Source organism: Scyliorhinus torazame, chromosome 2 (assembly GCF_047496885.1).
Source record: "Scyliorhinus torazame isolate Kashiwa2021f chromosome 2, sScyTor2.1, whole genome shotgun sequence".
In the NCBI taxonomy this organism is placed as follows: Eukaryota; Metazoa; Chordata; class Chondrichthyes; order Carcharhiniformes; family Scyliorhinidae; genus Scyliorhinus; species Scyliorhinus torazame.
This window is the reverse complement of record NC_092708.1, coordinates 150,848,795-150,866,844: the sequence shown is the minus strand read 5'-3', so window position 1 is coordinate 150,866,844 and position 18,050 is coordinate 150,848,795. Positions and strand designations below refer to the sequence as shown.

Sequence of the window (18,050 nt, the reverse complement as noted above, 5' to 3'; positions counted from 1 at the left end):
TCTGTTTTTGTTTTTTTAAATCATTTTTATTAAGGTATTTGAAAATTTTTATAACAGTAACAAAAACAATGACATCAACATGGTAAAATAAACATTTCCCCCCAGCCCAATCTTCACACACCTCAACCATACAACAACAATCCCGGCCCCCCCACCCCCCCCCCCCCCCCCCCCACCCTTGGAATGCTGCTTCTACTGACTTTTTTAATTTTCCCCGAGAAAGTCGACGAACGGCTGCCACCTCCGAGAGAACCCCAGCATTGACTCTCTTAAGGCAAACTTTACTTTCTCAAGACTGAGAAACCCAGCCATGTCACTAACCCAGGTCTTTACACTCGGGGCTTCGAGTCCCTTCACATTAATAAGATCCGTCTCCGGGCTACCAGGGTGCAAAGGCCAGGATGTCGGCCTCTTTCGCCCCCTGAACTCCCGGATCTTCTGACACTCCAAAGATCGCTACCTCCAGACTCGGCATCACCCGTGTTTTTGGCACCGTGGGCATTGCCTTAGCAAAACCCTGCCAAAACCCTCTAAGCTTTGGGCATGCCCAAAACATGTGGACATGATTTGCTGGGCTTCCCGCGCACCTCGCACACCTATCTACCCTGAAATACTTGCTCATCCTAGCCACTGTCATGTGTGCCCGGTGGACTACCTTAAATTGTATCAGGCTAAGCCTGGCGTACGATGAGGAGGTATTAACCCTGCTTAGGGCATCCGCCCGTAGACCCGCCTCTATCTCTCCTCCTAGCTCGTCCTCCCACTTGCCCTTAAGCTCCTTCCCCGGAGTTTCCTCCGCCTCCAAAAGCTCCTGGTAAATATCCAAAACCTTCTCCTCTCCCACCCAGGTACTGGAGACTACTCTATCCTGTATCCCCCGTGGCGGCAGCAGCGGAAAGGCCAGCACCTGTTTTCTCAGGAAGTCGCACACCTGCAAATACCTAAAACCCATTCCCTGCTGGCAATTTAAATTTATCCTCCAAAGCTTTCAAGCTGGGGAAGCTCCCATCTATAAATTGATCCCCCATCCTTCTAATTCCTGCCCTCTGCCAACTCCGGAACCCGCCATCTAGCCTACCCTGTACGAACCTATGGTTGTTATAAATCGGGGTCCAAATCAATGCTCCCTCCACTCTCTTATATCTCCTCCACTGCCCCCAGATCCTCAGAGCCGCCACTACCACCGGACTTGTGGAGTCTCGAGCCGGCGAGAACAGCAGAGGTGCCGTTACCAATGCTCCCAGACTGGTGCCTTTACATGACGCCGCCTCCATCCTCTCCCATGTCAACCCCTTCCCCACTACCCACTTCCTAATCATGGCTATATTAGCTGCCCAGTAGTAATTGCAGAAGTTCGGCAGCGCCAACCCACCCACCCCCCGACTGTGCTCCAGCAATACTTTCTTCACTTGCGGGGTTTTACCCCCCCACAAAAAGCCCGAAATAATCTTATTCACCCTCTTAAAAAAAGCCTTAGGGATGAAGATGGGGAGGCACTGAAAGACAAACAGAAATCTGGGGAGGACCATCATTTTCAAGGTCTGTACCCTCCCCACCAGTGATAGCGGGAGCATGTCCCATCTCTTAAAGTCCCCTTCCATTTGTTCTACAAGCCGGGATGGGTTTAACTTGTGCAGTGCCTCCCATTTCCAGGCCACCTGGATTCCCAGATATCGAAAGCTCTTTCCTACCATTCTAAGCGGCAGCTCTCCCAGTCTCTTCTCCTGCCCTCTTGCCTGGATCACAAACATCTCGCTTTTCCCCATGTTCAATTTATACCCTTAAAAATTGCCATTTCCCCCAAGATTCGCATTACTTCCCCCATCCCCTCCAACGAGTCCGAAATGTACAAGAGCAGGTCATCTGCGTAGAGTGAGACCCGGAGCTCCACCCCCCCGAACCAGCCCTTTCCAGTTCCTAGAGGCTCTTAACGCCATGACCAATGGCTCTATGGCCAGAGCAAACAGTAACGGGGAGAGGGGGCACCCTTGCCTCGTCCCTCCGAGTTGTTCAAAATACCCCGACCTCAGCCGGTTCGTACGCACACTCGCTACTGGTGCCTGATAGAGCAACCGCACCCAGTCAATAAAGCCCTCACCAAACCCAAACCTTCCCAGCGCCTCCCACAGGTAATTCCACCCCACCCGATCAAAAGCCTTCTCCGCATCCATCGCTACCACCACCTCCGCCTCCTCTCCTTCTGAGGGCATCATAATAACATTTAGAAGCCTTCGAACATTGGTCTTGAGTTGCCTGCCCTTAACAAATCCAGTCTGGTCTTCCCCTATCACCCCTGGGACACAGTCCTCTATCCTTGTAGCCAGTATCTTAGCCAGCAGTTTGGCGTCCACATTCAGTAGAGAAATCGGCCTGTATGACCCGCATTGCTCCGGATCCTTCTCCCGTTTCAAGATCAATGAAATGAAGGCTGCGACATTGTTGGGGGGAGGACTCCCTTCTCTCTTGCTTTGTTAAATGTCCTCACCAGCAGTGGGCTCAATATCTTTGAAAACTTCTCATAGAATTCCACCGGGTAGCCGTCAGGCCCCAGGGCCTTGCCCGACTGCATGCCCTCCAGCCCCTTGATTATTTCCTCAATCTCAATTGGGGCTCCCAGCCGCTCCACCAGGTCCTCCTCCACCCTCGGGAACCTCAACTGATCCAGAAATTGCCTCATCTCCTCCACCCCAGCCGGAGGATCCGACTCATATAATTTACTATAAAAGTCCTTAAACACCTCGTTCACCCCTGCTGGGTCCAGGACAATATTACCTCCCCTACTCTTAACTTTATCTGTCTCCCTGGCCGCCTCTCTTTTCCTGAGTTGGTGCACCAACATTCTGCTTGCCTTTTCCCCGTACTCATAGATCGCCCCCCCTTGCCTTCCTCAGCTGTTCCACTGATTTCCCTGTGGTCAACAGCCCAAACTTCACCTGTAACCTCCTCCGCTCCCACTAAGTAGCCCTGAGTCCGGGGCCTCCGAGTATCTCCTGTCCACCTGGAGTATCTCCTCCACTAATCTATCCCTCTAAGCCTGTTCCACCTTTTCTCTGTGGGCCCATATCGAGATTAATTCCCCTCTGACTACTGCCTTCAAAGCTTCTCAGACCGTCGCTGCAGAAACCTCACCGTATCATTTGTTTCCAGGCGAACCCACCCACAGACCGCCTTGTCTGCTAGCAACCCCACATCCCCACAAGTTGCCCTCTCTCCACAGTAACCCGTAGATCCACCCAGTGCAGGGCATGATCCGACATTGCAATTGCCGAGTACTCAGTATCCACCACCTTCGGTATTAGCACCCTGCTCAGAACAAAAAAGTCGATGCGAGAGTATACCTTGTGGACTTGTGAAAAAAAGGAAAACACCTTTGTCCTCGGCCGTGCAAACCTCCATGGGTCTACTCCCCCCATCTGTTCCATAAAACCCTTCAATTCCTTTGCCGCAGCTGGCCTCCTCCCTGTCCTGGATTTTGACCGGTCCAATTCCGGATCAATGACTGTGTTGAAGTCCCGTCTATGATCAGGTTATGTGACTCTAATCCTGGGATCTTACCTAACACCCGCCGCATAAATTCCACGTCGTCCCAATTTGGAGTATATATGTTCACAAGTACCACTCGCACTCCCTCCAGCTTCCCACTCATCATTATGTACCTACCCCCTTGTTTGATACGATTCTCCCTGCCTCGAATGCCACACGTTTGCTGATCAAGATCGCTACCCCCCTGGTCTTTGAGTCCAGTCCTGAGTGGAACACTTGGCTACCCCACCCCTTCCTCAATCTCGTCTGGTCCGTAACCTTTAGATGTGTCCCCACTCGGGCTGTCGTCGTTCCCGACCTCCCATTTGTCCCCCAGTAACAGTTCCTCCCCTGTCAGCAATGCAGCTCCCCCCCTACTTCTGTAGCAACAATGCTAAAAATCCAGTACCCCAAGTCAAGCTCCAGCTTAACACCTGTCCACCCCCCACTGCGCTTCCGAGAGTCAGCTGACCCATGATGACTCCAAAGTTTCCACCCCTGGCACCAAGCAGTCTGTCTCCCTATTGTACTCTTCTCTCTCTCCCCCCCCCCCCCACATGAATAAACATTTTAAAAGCATCACATTCCCCAGTAAACAAACAACAGTGACAAAAAAACAGTGAAGAAACAATCACTTTAGAAAAAATAGTCACCCGAAAAGCAGAACTAAATTCAAAGCCCATCCCCCCCTCTAAAAAGGTCCCTGCAAGACAGATCAACCTTAAACCATCCACACAGTCCATTATTTCACATAGAGCTACTTAGATTTTTACAATCCAGCACCACAAATCGCTGCCACAGTACTTCTCCAAGGCTTAAGTGTCTTTTAATTTGCCTCCGGCTTCATTTCTTTAATAATGGTCCATACTTCGTCTGGCGTTTCAAAGTAAAAGTCCCGTTCCTCATGTGTGATCCACAGGCGGGCTGGGTACAGCATCCCGAACTTCACCCCCTTCTTAAAGAGGGTAGTTTTTGCCCGATTGAACCCAGCTCACCTCTTGGCCAAATCCGCTCCCAGGTGCTGATAAATGCGCAACTCACAGTTCTCCCATTTGCTGCTCCGTTCTTTCTTGGCCCACCGCAAAATGTGTTCCATGTCCATGAAACGGTGAAAATGTACCACCATGGCCCTCGGCGGTTCGTTCGCTCTGGGCTTCCTCGCGAGGGCTCTGTGCGCTCTGTCCAATTCCAGGGGCCGACGGAATGCCCCAGACCCCATCAACTTCTCCAACATGTCCGTCACATAGGCCCTCGCATCCGATCCCTCACTGCCTTCAGGGAGGCCAACAATTCTGAGATTCTGCCTCCTGGACCTATTCTCCAGGTCCTCCAGCTTCTCCTGCATTCTTTTCTGGCAGTCGTTCACCATCCACACCTTGCTTTCCAGCACGGTTATATACTCCTTGTGCTCGGACAACTTTTGTTCGACCTCCTGGATCGCTCTCCCGTGGGTTTCCTGATTCTGAACCACTTGATCAATCGAAGCCTTAATCGGATCCAGCGTGTCCTTCTTCAGCTTGGTGAAGCAATCCTGGAAAAACTTCACCAGCTGCTCCGTTGACCACTGTGCCGTCTTCCCACGGCCCTTGCCCTCCGCCATGCTGTCCCGTGTTACCAGCTCTGCTTGTGTCTCCCTTATAGGACTTTGTCGTCTCACACGGCCACTTCTGGTCCAATTCTCCATACACCGGAGGGGGATTTTTTCTTACTGTCTCACTCTTCACTGCTTTATCCCATAAAATCCAAAAAAAACGGGGGGGGGGGGGAAGGTCCAAAAGTCCGTTACAGGCGGGAGCTATCAAATGTGCGACCTACCCCTCCATGGCCGCCACCGGAAGTCTCTTAGATCCTGTTTTTAATGTTCAACAACAGGGCTATTTCTTTCAAAACTAAAGACACTGGGCATTTAATTCTCAATCTAAAACATGAGCAGAGTATTTCTCAGTGCATTATGCTGCAGGTTTGAATGCATAATCACACCTTTTTTCCACTGGTAAAAGTACTATAATGCCTGTCAACACTTTCAATTTAATGATCAATGAACCGTTACAGGTCAGAGTCCTATAATCATTCGCTGCATTAAAGTCACTTCTCTATTACAATATAGCATCTAATAGTGACATTTGAAGGCGTCAAAACATTTAGCACATAACTTTCATAATGTTCCAGACTCCTCAGCAGGTTCCCCCCAGTGGTCACAAACTCTCAAACCTGAGGTTTTTTTACAGCTTCCATAATCCACTATTTAAAATAGCGTGGGGAAGGAAATTCAAATTTCCTGTGACCCTCACAATGGCGGCCCTATCCTCAGAGAGGTGGGTGTAAGGTTCACACTCAAGGTCTGCCACAAAGATAGTGCAAGGTCAGGAAAGCACTGCAAATTGGAATTTACCATCAAAAATCCTAAATTCTTAAATTCCTGATTCCATTCCCAGGAGTCAAAAAACTGGACCTCTATGACTCAGCCATAATGGTGATTGGAACTAAGAGGGGATGGTTTTCCCATGAATCTGCTGTCCTTGAACAAAATAAAAATGAACACTTTACAAACACGGGAAAGATTTATTAAGTGTCCTATTCGTCCCTCTGTTATCTTCCTCCACATGCTGTGTCCAAACACGACCGTCACAACTTCATGTGTGGATCAGATTGATTTTTTTTTCCTTCTTCTCTCTCCACACTTCAACTAAAACATATGCAAGCAGAGACAGGCTGGCTCTGATTCAATCTCATTGGACAGCATCCCTTAATTGATAAGGCATCTCAACCTCCATCCTTTCCATCAGATAGCTAACGTTCTGCTCTTACTACTTGGCATTGACATGTGTTGGAATGTTCTGTCAGCAGATACTCAACCTGTTTGACTGCATTTTGAACACACCTTTCGCCATCAAGTCCTGGGGTGGGGCTCAAACCCAGAACTTTTGGTTCAGAGAGAGCAATGCTCCCCACTGCTCCACAAGACCTCCATATATCTAAAGTAGGGTCCGTAAGTTAGCTGAATGACCTCTGGATAAAAGCAAATTACTGCGGATGCTGGAATCTGAAACTAAAGAGAAAATGCTGGAAAATCTCAGCAAGTCTGGCAGCATCTGTAGGGAGAGAAAGAGCTAACCTTTTGAGTCCGATGACTTGAATGACCTCTCCTTGCTGTATATTCTAAACAATTTAAGGTAAAAGCCGAAAAACTGCAGATGGATAGAATGTTGCAGCCTTCACTCTATCCATAGCTCCAGGCTACAGTATTAATGTAAAAGTGCAAGTTGCCCCAGCAACTTGGACTCTGCGGCCGGGATTTTGTGTTCCCATTCACAGCGGGCATGGGTGGCATCAGGAGCACAAAATATCACGAGAGGCCTAAAACACAATTTATGTCAGCAGGATTTCCCACTGCCATTGTCCCCCCCTCCAATCTCATAACAGGACTCCTCGCGTTCAATGCCAGGAAGCCCATTTTAATGAATGTCAGGCCTCTACGCCTGTCCAGTTATATGATCCATTTATGTCGAAAATATGACAGGTCTCTCGCGACGTTCACTGGGGGCTCTTTTTTAAAAAAATTTATATCGGGGCACCACCTAAAAAAGGCTCCCCGACCTTTTCAAACCCAAGCTGCTCAACAGCGTGATGTTGTGGGACCCTCCCCTTTTCTTTAGCTCTCAGCCAAACAAGATGGTGGAGAAAGGCACTGCTTTGGCTGGAGGTTTCCCACCGTTTTTCCCGCCAGCTGCCGAAAAATGGGAAAATTCCATCCTGAGCGAACTGTAATGTGCCACCACTTCTGATCTCCTTCACAAGTGGAAACATCTCCTCTATATCTCTCGACTCCACAACTCTTGCTTAACTATTAGACTGCTTAACTGACATCCAATTCTAGATCTGCAGAAATTTCCTCCAATGAAATGTGGCCCTGGGTGACTTCCAGTGGCATTGTGTAGGAGGAAGACTTGCACAAGGTGACTCCCGCTGGAGTATTTCATTTTTTACCCTTTTCTCTTAGTTTAAGGGGGTATTTTCTTTTGAAAACACACAGAATTAATGGGATAACGATTCTATACAAGAGAAATGCCCAGAAAAGTCAGGGGATAGAAGGCAGACAGTAGAGGTTTGTCGATGGGATCAGAGTCCTCTCAGAGCTCGCCGGCACAAAAGATGACGGAGGCAGCCTCTGGGACTCCGGCTACTCCACTAATGACCGAGGTGCTTTCGAGCACCTTGATGAAAGCATTTGATGAACACTGGTGGGTTTTGTCGGTGGACCCCCACAAATCGATGGAAGAAGCCTCGACCCCCATCCGAGTGGCTCTGGAGAAGATTTGCGATTTTTCAGGCAAGGCGTTTCCCTCCTTTCCCATGGCACCACCCTCTTTCCTGGTGAGGACTTTGTTTTTGGCCGGGTCTGGTGGGGGGACTATTTTGAGCATATAAGGCTATATGGTTTTGTTTATTATGAAACAATTTTCATAAACGTATATTTTTTAAAGGCCCCTGCTGCAAATTCTATTTCCTTGCTACAACTCCATTCCTCTCATTGGCAAACAGTCTGAGATTAAGCCGGACTGTTTGCAACTTTGGTGTTATATTTGATCACAAGATCAGCTTCCAACCTCACATTCATGCCATCACTAAAGCCACTTATTTCCACCTCCATAACATTGCCCGACTTCACCTCTGTCTCCGCTTATCTGCTGCTAAACTCACCACTAGACTCGACTACTGCAATGCACTCCCACATTCTATCCTCGGTAAACTTGAGGTCATTCAAAACACCGATGCCCATGCCTTATCTCGCAGAAAGTCCCCGATTGCTCCAATGCTCATTCACCTACATTGATTGGATCCCATTCAGGCAGCCTTTGTTTATATAATCTCCTCCAGCTCCACAACCCTCCCAGATATCTGCGTTCCTCTAATCCTGGCCTCCGTTTTACTCACTCCACCTTCAGTGGCTGAACCTTCAGCTGCCTAGGCCCCAAGCTCTGGAAAATCTTCTCCAGATGTCTCCAGTACTCTACCTAGATTTTTCGCCTTTGAGACAATCCCTCAGAACACCTCCAGGACCAAGCTATTGGTCACTTGACCAAATATATTCTTATTTGGCTCAGTGTCACACTTTGTTTAATCGGGCTCCTATGAAGCACCTCGGGATTTTCATTACATTAATGATCACATATTTAAAGAAGTTGTTGTACACCCTGTCACACCCTTCCATAATTCTAAAAATCTCAATCAGGTTATCCTGTAGTCTTCTGTTTTCTTGGGGAAAAAGTCCCAGACTGTTCAGTTTTTCCTAATCCTTAGAACCCTCAGTTCTGATATTATCTTTAACGATCCTTCCTTTGGACCTTCTCCATTACCTCTATGTCCTTTTTCTAATGTGAAGATCAGAACAGTGCACAGTACTCATTTCATTGACCTCCACTTGACTTCACAGAAACAGCCTGGCAGCTTCAGCAGCTAATTGCCGAGGCGTTGGACATGATACAGTGCAATGAAGTAGATTAGAAAATGGTTTTGTTTAATGTTGCTTTCCTGCCCTGTGATGATCTTGGATGTGGTACTGGCATTACAACAAGCCTGAATGACTCTGAGTTAAGGGGCAGAATTTCATGTTTCTAATCATTGTTGTCATCATAGCCCTGAATTACTTATGGACAAATTGAACTTTCAAGTAAGATATGTTTATTTTTGAAAAAAAGACACACAGCAAAAACTGCCTGACATAGCAAAGTAACCATTAACTGGAATTCCCATGTGGATTACACATGACCAACTTCTCATGAGGGAATGGAATATCACACGTCAAAGGAAGAGACACAATGCAAAAACCGAACTGTAATCTTCTGTAGAGATTATGGAGGCTAAATACCATTGCAGCAAAAACCATCTCCTAATAGTTATATCCCAGACTGTTGAAATGATGCGAGTTGAAAGAAAGCAAAGACATGTTTGTGGGTTTCCCCTTCCAGGAATACACAAGAAAAGGGATTGTAACTGTGTGGTAGTATGCATTAGGGGTCATGTGGGACTGTGAAGCCGTGATGCTATTGGCTGACAGATCCCGGGTCCTGGTTGGCTGTTGATCTCTAGCTCCGCCCTGAAGGCGGAGTATAAGAACCTGGGCTTCTCCCCGCAGCTCCAGTCTGTTGCTGAACTGCTGGGAACAAGTCACGCTTAATAAAGCCTCATCGACTTCATCTCTATTCGTCTCCCTCGTAAGTCATTGTGCGCTACAAACTGCAACCCTGGTCTCGGTGTTAATCTGATCTTCTCGTTCTCCAGTGCTAGTGTGTGCTCTGAAGGTCACAGTTAAAGAACGCCCATCGGACAACTCTGTGCTTGCAGGTAAAACAAGTATCGCTCTCTAACTGTTGGAAGCAAGTCACAAGTTAGCAAAGCCACTGTAAAAAAGGAAACAGGACAAATCCTTTCAGCCAACTTGCAGAGCCAAGAATCTTCCAACCAACCACTCAACTGCCAAATCTGCGCTACCAGAATCACCCAACTTAATGACCGCACCGTTTCACTACCTACTCATCAGGGACACACCAAAGACTGATTCATATATCTTTATAAACTTTTATTTTTGGACTCACTCCTCTCACCTTATCTATGTGTATGCATGTTGCATTTTTATGATTTTCTCTCACATTTTAGTAACTAATAAACTCAATCTTTCTTTAACTCAAGAAAGTCCGGTTAAATTAGTTCCTTATAAAACATAAATACATTTGGATTGGGAAAAGGTATCCTTCAGGAAAAGGATCTTTTTTAATTTAACCTTGTTGCAACCAACTGAGGGGGCTTAACAAAGAAGGAGAGGTTCCAGCTACCAAGAGAGAATGGCCTGAGGTACATGCAAGTCAAAAACTTCCTCTGTAAAGAAACAAAGATGTACCCCAGATACCAGGACACTCACTAGGAGGACTGCTGAACGTGGGTGACCTAGGGGAGGGAAACTATGGGGACAAGTGTGGGTGACTTCTGGAGGAGGTCCCCTAGACGAAACAAGGAAACATTGGGCGGAGGAACTAGGCACAGAGATAGGGGGAGGACTCTGGATCAAAGCACTTCACAGGGCGAACTTCACCTCCACGTGCGCAGGGCTGAGCCTAACACAGCTAAAGGTGGTGCACAGAGCTCACCTAACCAGAACTCGAATGAGCAGGTTCTTCCCGGAGATGGAGGACAAATGCCAACGGTGCCAAGGAGGCTTGGCCAACCATGCACACGTGTTCTGGGCTTGTTGTGTATTGGTCGTCCTTCTTCGAGGCCATGTCCAGGGTTGTGGGAGTGAGGGTTGAGCCACGCCCAAGAGTGCAGTCTTCAGGGTACCAGATCAACCAAAACTCTTCATGGGGAGGGTGGCTGCGCCCCATCCTTTGCCTCTTTGACCGCTCACCAGGGAATCCTGCCCAACTGGCGATTGGCAGCACCGATGCTGCAAACTGGCTGTCCCATCTGGCTGGAGAAAATAAAATTTGGCATGCACGGATCGGAAGAAGGCTTCCGCAGGATGTGGAAGCCGTTCACCAACTTGTATTAAGACCTGTTCTAGCCAGCAATCAGTAGAGCAAGGGGGTGGGGGCGCGGTGAAGGCAAACAAAAATGAACACGAGGTACGAGCAGAAAGGACAAAGCCGCAAGGGACCAGTCAGATGGCAAACTAAGGCCCAAACCAAATGCCTGTAAATATATGTCTCGGTCATATTGGGAATGTAAAATATGTATGCAGGTTAAAGGGGGCCACGGCCACAGTTGTTGTTTTGAAGATGCTTGCTTGTAAAAATAGGTGTTGGATTTTGCAGTTTTTTTCTGATAATGTCTATTTTATAATTTGTTGAATATAAAATATAAAAAACATTTCCAAAAATAAATAAATAAAGAAGGGGAGCCAGTTCACCCCTCCTCACCTGGGAGCATAGCAATTTGGGGGCATCTTGTGAAGAAGCTTAACAAATCGGTGGATCTCACTTGGGGACTGATGGTAGCATAATCCCAGTAATCTTTACAGGAAATATTCTTGGCAGACGGCAGGAGTGGGCCCAATTGTGATGGCCCTTTAAGTAGAATATCTTGCCAGCACTCGCTGTCAAGGCCACACATAAATGACCGTCACTTGGGTAGAGGACGCCACTGTGCTGCAGAGAGTCAGCACCTCCAGGAGAGGAAATCAGCGGCGGCAATAAGGATGTTGGCGTGTTAACTGTTGTTCTTGTGAAAATAAAACATGTTCTTTCTGCCTGTTCTCCCAAGGCGCAGATGGATCAAATGAAATGATAATTTGAGGGCATGTGAGGCAAATCCTAACCGCACAATGTGGCTGGTTAGGACACAGCGGCTTTCCCGTCTGTTGTGAGGGCGGTGACGAATGCCTGCCTTGCTCCCCCTGCACCGCACTGCAGCAGAGAGGATCTGCAAACGGTGCTGGGCGACACTCCGCAAGAAGCAGCACGAACTGAGGACATATTCTCCATTGTGGGAGCTCCGATAAGGCGAAACCAGTCTTGGCGAGGAGAAGTTGGCGAGCCCTCCCTCCAGGTTATGTCCCTCCAGATGCTACATATGAGGTTTTCTACCTCCTGCCCAGACCCCCAACCAAGCACCACCCCCCCTCCCCCCCCAATATTGTGTCACCCTGGCCGGGGGGAGGGGATGGTTGCCGGTGCCAAGCAAAGGTGGAAAAAAGCTCGCCTTTGGCAATGGTAGTTTAAAATGTAACAATTATGCTTTATTAGGCCAAGCGCAATCAATCAATCAAGACCTCTCGTTCCCCGCGAGTGAACAGCGCCAGTTGCCCGATCGCCGCCTTACCTTGAGTGGGTCGGTGGCGGTCCGCCCAGTTACCGCAGCGCTCAGATGTCCGGTGGGACAGCGGCTCAGGAGGCCATTCTCTGAATCCGGGGTGGCTGCGCAGTCAGCGGCGGCATGCAACAACAAAAAAAAGACCAGTGGTTGAAATGATCCGATTTGCGGGAAGTGGGAGGGTGGACAGAAGAAGCGACAGATCTCGCTGACAAGCACAGTCACACTCACGTCTATAGCTGGTGATGGATGGGCACTTGTCGCCTTGAAACCCACAGGGCTGGTCGAGTGCAAGTATCGAGAGTCCGGCGCAGCAAAACTGCCACCCAGCGACTAAGGTGTGAACATCACCTTCACCCACCCAATACACCATGAATAATCGCCCCCCCCCCCTCCCCCCCAAACAATAATAATAATATTTTGTAATTGTCACAAGTAGTCTTACATTAACACTGCAAATTAAGTTACTATGGGGCTGTTTAGCACAGGGCTAAATTGCTGGCTTTGAAAGCAGACCAAGGCAGGCCAGCAGCACAGTTCAATTCCCGTAATAGTCTCCCCAAACAGTCGCCGGAATGTGGGGCTTTTCACAGTAACTTCATTTGAAGCCTACTTGTGACAATAAGTGATTTTCATTTCATTTCATTCAATATAAGTATCAATATCAAGTATCGGGTTTTGACTCCAGACGTTAGCTCACTTCTCTCTGCAGGGATGCTGTCAGACCTGCTGAGATTGTCCAGCATTTTCTGGTTTCGCTTCAGATTCCAGTAATTTGCTTTTATTTAATTTTAGTCTCCTCAGTTCTGCATGCAGTTTTACTGATGACTTTAAAAGTATACACTCAGTAAACATTACAGCCACGTAAATGAAAATAAAATCCTAGTACTGAAGGAAAATACTGCGGGATGCTGCAATTCTAAACTAAAAACAAAAAAAGTGTGGGGGGGGGGGAGGGGGAGGGACCAGAGATCCGTGACCTTTCATCAGGATACAAATGTAAGTGTTCTCAGGCCTTTAGAAGCGGGGGAGATGCAGGAAGATCAAAAAGATAGTTTGTGACAGGGTGGAGTACAGGACAGGTGGAATAACAATAGATTTCAAGATGTCAACAGCCAAAGGAGGCTCAGTGGCACAGTGATTAGCGCTGCTGCCTCACAAACGCCAGGGTTCAATTCCAGCCTTGGGTGACTGTGTGTGTGGAGTTTGTAGTTCTCCCCCAAATCTGAGTGGGTTTCCTTCGATTGCTCCGGTTTCCTCCCACAGTCCAAAGATGTGCAGGTTAGGTGGATTGGCCATGCTAAATTGCCCCTTAGTGCCTAAAGGTTAGCTGGGGTTACAGGGATTGGGGAGTGGGGGCCTAGGTAGAATGCTCTTTTGGAGGGTCGGTGCAGAATTGATGGGCTGAATGGTCTCCTTCTGCACTGCAGGAATTCTATGGATTGAAGAAAGTGGTAATGGATATAGTAAACAAACAAAGGTTGTGTCCAGATGAAGTGTGAATGGATGCATGGCAACCATTTGATTGCAACATGAAGTAAGAAAGAAACAAGCCAGCAAAAAAAATCAAAAAGGAGGCCGAGGTCATGACAAAGTTGAGGTGTTGTTACTCGAGCTTGTGTTGAGCTTCATTGGAACACTGTAGCAGGCCGAAGACATATAGGTCCAGAGTGGGAGCAAGGTGGAGAATTAAAATGTCAGGCACCAGGAAGCTCAGAGTCATGCTTGCAGAATGAACAGACGCATTCTGCAGAGTGGTCATCAAGTGTATGTTTGGTCTCCCCAATATAGAAGAGACCACATCATGAACAGTGAATATACTGAATTGAATAAAGGACAAGTAGACGGCTCTTTCACTCAGAAGGAGTGTTCATTTTTATTGCCCGTCTCCAATTTCCCTTGGTAGGGCAGCACAGTGGCGCAGTGGGTAAGCCCTGCTGCCTCATGGCGCCGAGGTCTCAGGTTCAACCCCGGCTCTGGGTCACTGTCCGTGTGGAGTTTGCACATACTCCCCGTGTTTGCATGTGTTTCGCCCCCACAACCAAAAGATGTGCAGGGTAGGATTGGCCACGCTAAATTGCCCCTTAATTGGAAAAAATGAACTGGGACTCAAAAATGTATTTTAAAAGAGAGAAGGAGGTGGTGAACTGCCTTCTTGAACCGCAGCAGTCCATGTGGTGTCTGTACACCCACAGTGCTGTTAGGTGGAGAGTTCCAGGATTTTGATCCAGTGACATATGTGTCCAATTCAAAATCATCTGTCACAAGGAGGGGAGCTTGGAAGTGATGGGGCTGGATTCTTCGATTTTGTGGCTAAGTGCTTATGCCGGCGTGGGTACAGTGGTGTTTTACAACAGGAAAAATGGCACAACAGCTGCACCGATTCAGCAACTCTAAATGGGCTAGCATCATCGCCATGTGGAATGCAACTGGTTCCATGCAAAACGGTGCCGGATTCGCCAGGTCGGTGATTGGATCACATGAGGCCCACACGCCGCAGCCGCACTTAAACGATCCATCTCCCACACACACCCGGTCAACAAGATGGCTGGAAGGAGAGCAGCGCCACGGTTCAGGGACGCTGAGCTGGACACCCTCCTGGATGCCGTGGAGGAGAGAAGGATGACCCTGTACCCTGGCCCGGGACGAAGGCCACCAGGCGCCACTCTTCATCGTGCCTGGGTGCAGGTGGCAGAGGCGGTCAGCGTCATGGGCAACGTCGTCTGGACTGGCATGCACTGCTGAAATAAACTGCATGACCTCCTCGTCTAACACTGTCATTGCTTGTGTTTAGCCCCCCCAGGAAATGGTTGCACACAACCGCCGGGAGCGGGAGAAGACCGGAGGGGGTACACCAGACCTGTGGCTCTTCACCATGCCTGAGCAGAGGGCACTGGACGTGGTCAGCGGCCCGGAGGAAAGGGAGGTCACCGAGGTGGAGGCTGGTGGCCGGCGGCGGGCGAACAAGTGAGGCCCTGCTTAGTTGTGGATCCCCCATGACACGCGTGTGGCACCCCCTCCACATCACCACCCATACCCCCCTCACCCCCCTCATCTCTCACCCCCGCCACCCCCCTCAACCACACCCCCTCACCACCCCCTTCACCCTTACCCCCCCCTCCCTCCCCCTGAACACCAGCACTCCGCCCGAGACTCAGGACTCCCTGGAGCTCGGGTCGGAGGAAGACACCAACTTTCCATCACTGCTGTCTGCAACACCCTCCAACATCCCATAGACTATCACCTCAGTTGGGCACATTAGTGGAGGCTCCGGGGACACTATCTGGTGCACACCACACATCGCATCTGGTACAGCAGGTAGAGGTAGGAGCAGCCGGGGGGCCGGACGGTCGGAGGGCAGGCCGGCACCAGGAACCAGCTGCTGCCCAGATGGGTCCCAGGCTCCTGGAACATCCAGTCCCACCCACAGGCAGAGACCCAGGGACTACAGGAGGGGATGACAGCAGGCATCCAGCACCTGCAAGTGTGGGATGCCAGAACACCGCAGCACCTCGGGCTCTCCCCCTCCTGTCCCTGGTGCATCTGGTGGGCAGAGGGAAGAACAGGTCGGCACCACGCCACCCGGGATGCCCGTGCAACGGCCGGGCCCATCCAGGCTGGGTCGCCCCAGGAGACATGCACCAACGGGAACTCCTGTCTCAGGGAGGAGTCACAGCAGACCACCTCCACCCCTGCTGTACCATCTAGGGAACCACCTGCGCGTGGTGTTAGGGCCCGTAAGGCCAGAAAGTTAGACACCAATTAAGTTGGCATGGGTGCAGGGCACAGCTAAGTTATAGGGGCTAGGGAACAGACTATATATATTTCTCCACGATAAATACCTGTTAACACCGTTGAATCCTGCCTTGGTGCTCTGTCTGCTGTGTATGGGGGTGGTCTGGCCAGTGCTGGCCATGGGGAGTGGGGGACCAGTCCAGGTCTCGTGGGTGGACCGTCCCCAGCACCCCCACCGCAAGAATCAGCCAGGACTGTGTGATGGACTGGCCAGCTCGCATGCAGGGTTCATCCAGGTGGAAGATGCTACTGTGGGCATCAGTCAGACATTGTCATACGATGTGGAGCACCAGAGCTCATCGCAGAGCGGATTGTCATCATCCTCTATCCCATGGACCAGACCCACTGTTACCGCAAACCCAGGGCCCCCAGCTCATTGCGCCGCTGGTATGTATCATGGAGGGCGTATGCATTCGGGCACTTTGGTGGTGTGGATGGTGAGGGGGGGTGGGTCTGGGATGTGGCGTCCGTGCCCCGGCCAGCAACCCCCCCTCCTAGTCGGTGAACCGTGTCACGATCAGAGCATCCCGTGCCTGCCTGGGTCGCATGGCCTACTCATCACCCCGCTCCCCCACATCCTCCTCGTCGGATGAGGCCTGCGCTTCCTCCTCATCTTCCTCCTTCAGCACGTCGCCCCTCTGCTATGCTATATTGTGGAGGACGCAGCAGGCCACCACGATGCGGGTGACCCTCCCAGCCTTGTACTGAGGGCCCCTCCAAAACGGTCCAGGTACCTGCATCTTGAGGATGTCGAAGCACCGTTCGACCAGCCCCCTGGTCGCTGTAAGGCCGTCATTGACGGGTCTCCGCGTCAATCTGTGGCCTCAACAGCCACGCTGCAGCGGGTAACCCCTGTCGCCCAGCAGCTAACCCCGCAGCCAGCGTGGGTGCCCCTCGAACATGACAGGGATCACCGAGTGTGCCAGGATGAATGAGTCATGTACACTGCCCGGGTATCAGGCATGATGCACAGCTGTTGATCGCAGACCTGCTGTATGTTCATGGAGTGAAACCCCTTTTGGTTTGTGAAGAGTGGTCTGTTATCCGCCGGTGCCCGTAGGGCGACATGCATTCTGTCAATAACCCCCTGGACCCAGGGCATCCCGGCGATGGCAGTGAACCCCACTGCCTGGGCATCCTGGAACTGGATGTACTGGTCTGCCTGGGCGTATAGGGCGCCTGTGATGGCGCAGATGCACCTGTGCACCGAGGCCTGTGAGATCCCAGACAGGTCCCCACTCGGCACCTGGAAGGACCTCGTCGCGAAAACATTGAGGGCCACCTTCACCTTGACGGTCACCGGGAGCGGGTTCCTCCCCCATACCCCTGCAATGCCAGGTGTGCCATCATCTGGCAGGTATATTGCACAGTCACTTTGCTCATCCACAGTCTCCATCGCCATGCCCGGTCCAGCAGGTCCTCGAACGACATGCGGCGCGGTACATGCGGCGCCTCCATGGCACCTCTGTCATAATATACACCAGTATATCATGGTGCAGACACACACACTGATGGACACACAGCAAGACCAATCAACACACACAACACCGCAGCCAATCACCAGTTAGAGCACACTCACTATAAAGACAGAGGGCACCAGTTTTCCCGCTCATTCGGAATACAGCCTCCTACAAGGACAGAGCTTACAGCACAGATCCTCACCATGTGCTGAGTGCATAGACTGGTTAGGACAGGCATAGGTCTTTAGTTTAATCTAACATCGTGTTAACCCACAGTGAAAGTATGTTCAACAATTTCTAACTTAATAAAATAGTGTTGCACTATTTTAAGTGTTGGTGGCCTGTACATGTTCCATGGATCCAGAGCACCCAACACATCATGATACCAGGAGTTGAGGGATATTAGAACTTCTTAGACCTACCTGCAAGTGATCTGCCTTCTGATGCGACCATCAATTCACTGAGAGA

At 50.0% G+C, this 18,050-nt stretch overlaps 1 protein-coding gene across 3 annotated transcripts in view; it reads right to left on the bottom strand.

The window, feature by feature from the left end:
- LOC140392734 (inositol polyphosphate 1-phosphatase-like) overlaps window positions 1-12,641 on the bottom strand; it is a 136,669-nt gene extending 124,028 nt beyond the window's left edge. For 2 of the 3 annotated variants that reach the window (XM_072478295.1, XM_072478315.1), the window contains exon 1: window positions 12,337-12,552. The gene's annotated coding sequence lies outside the window, so the exon portion shown is untranslated. The other variant, XM_072478305.1, reaches the window with a different exon arrangement.
- Between the last annotated feature and the right edge of the window lie 5,409 nt (window positions 12,642-18,050).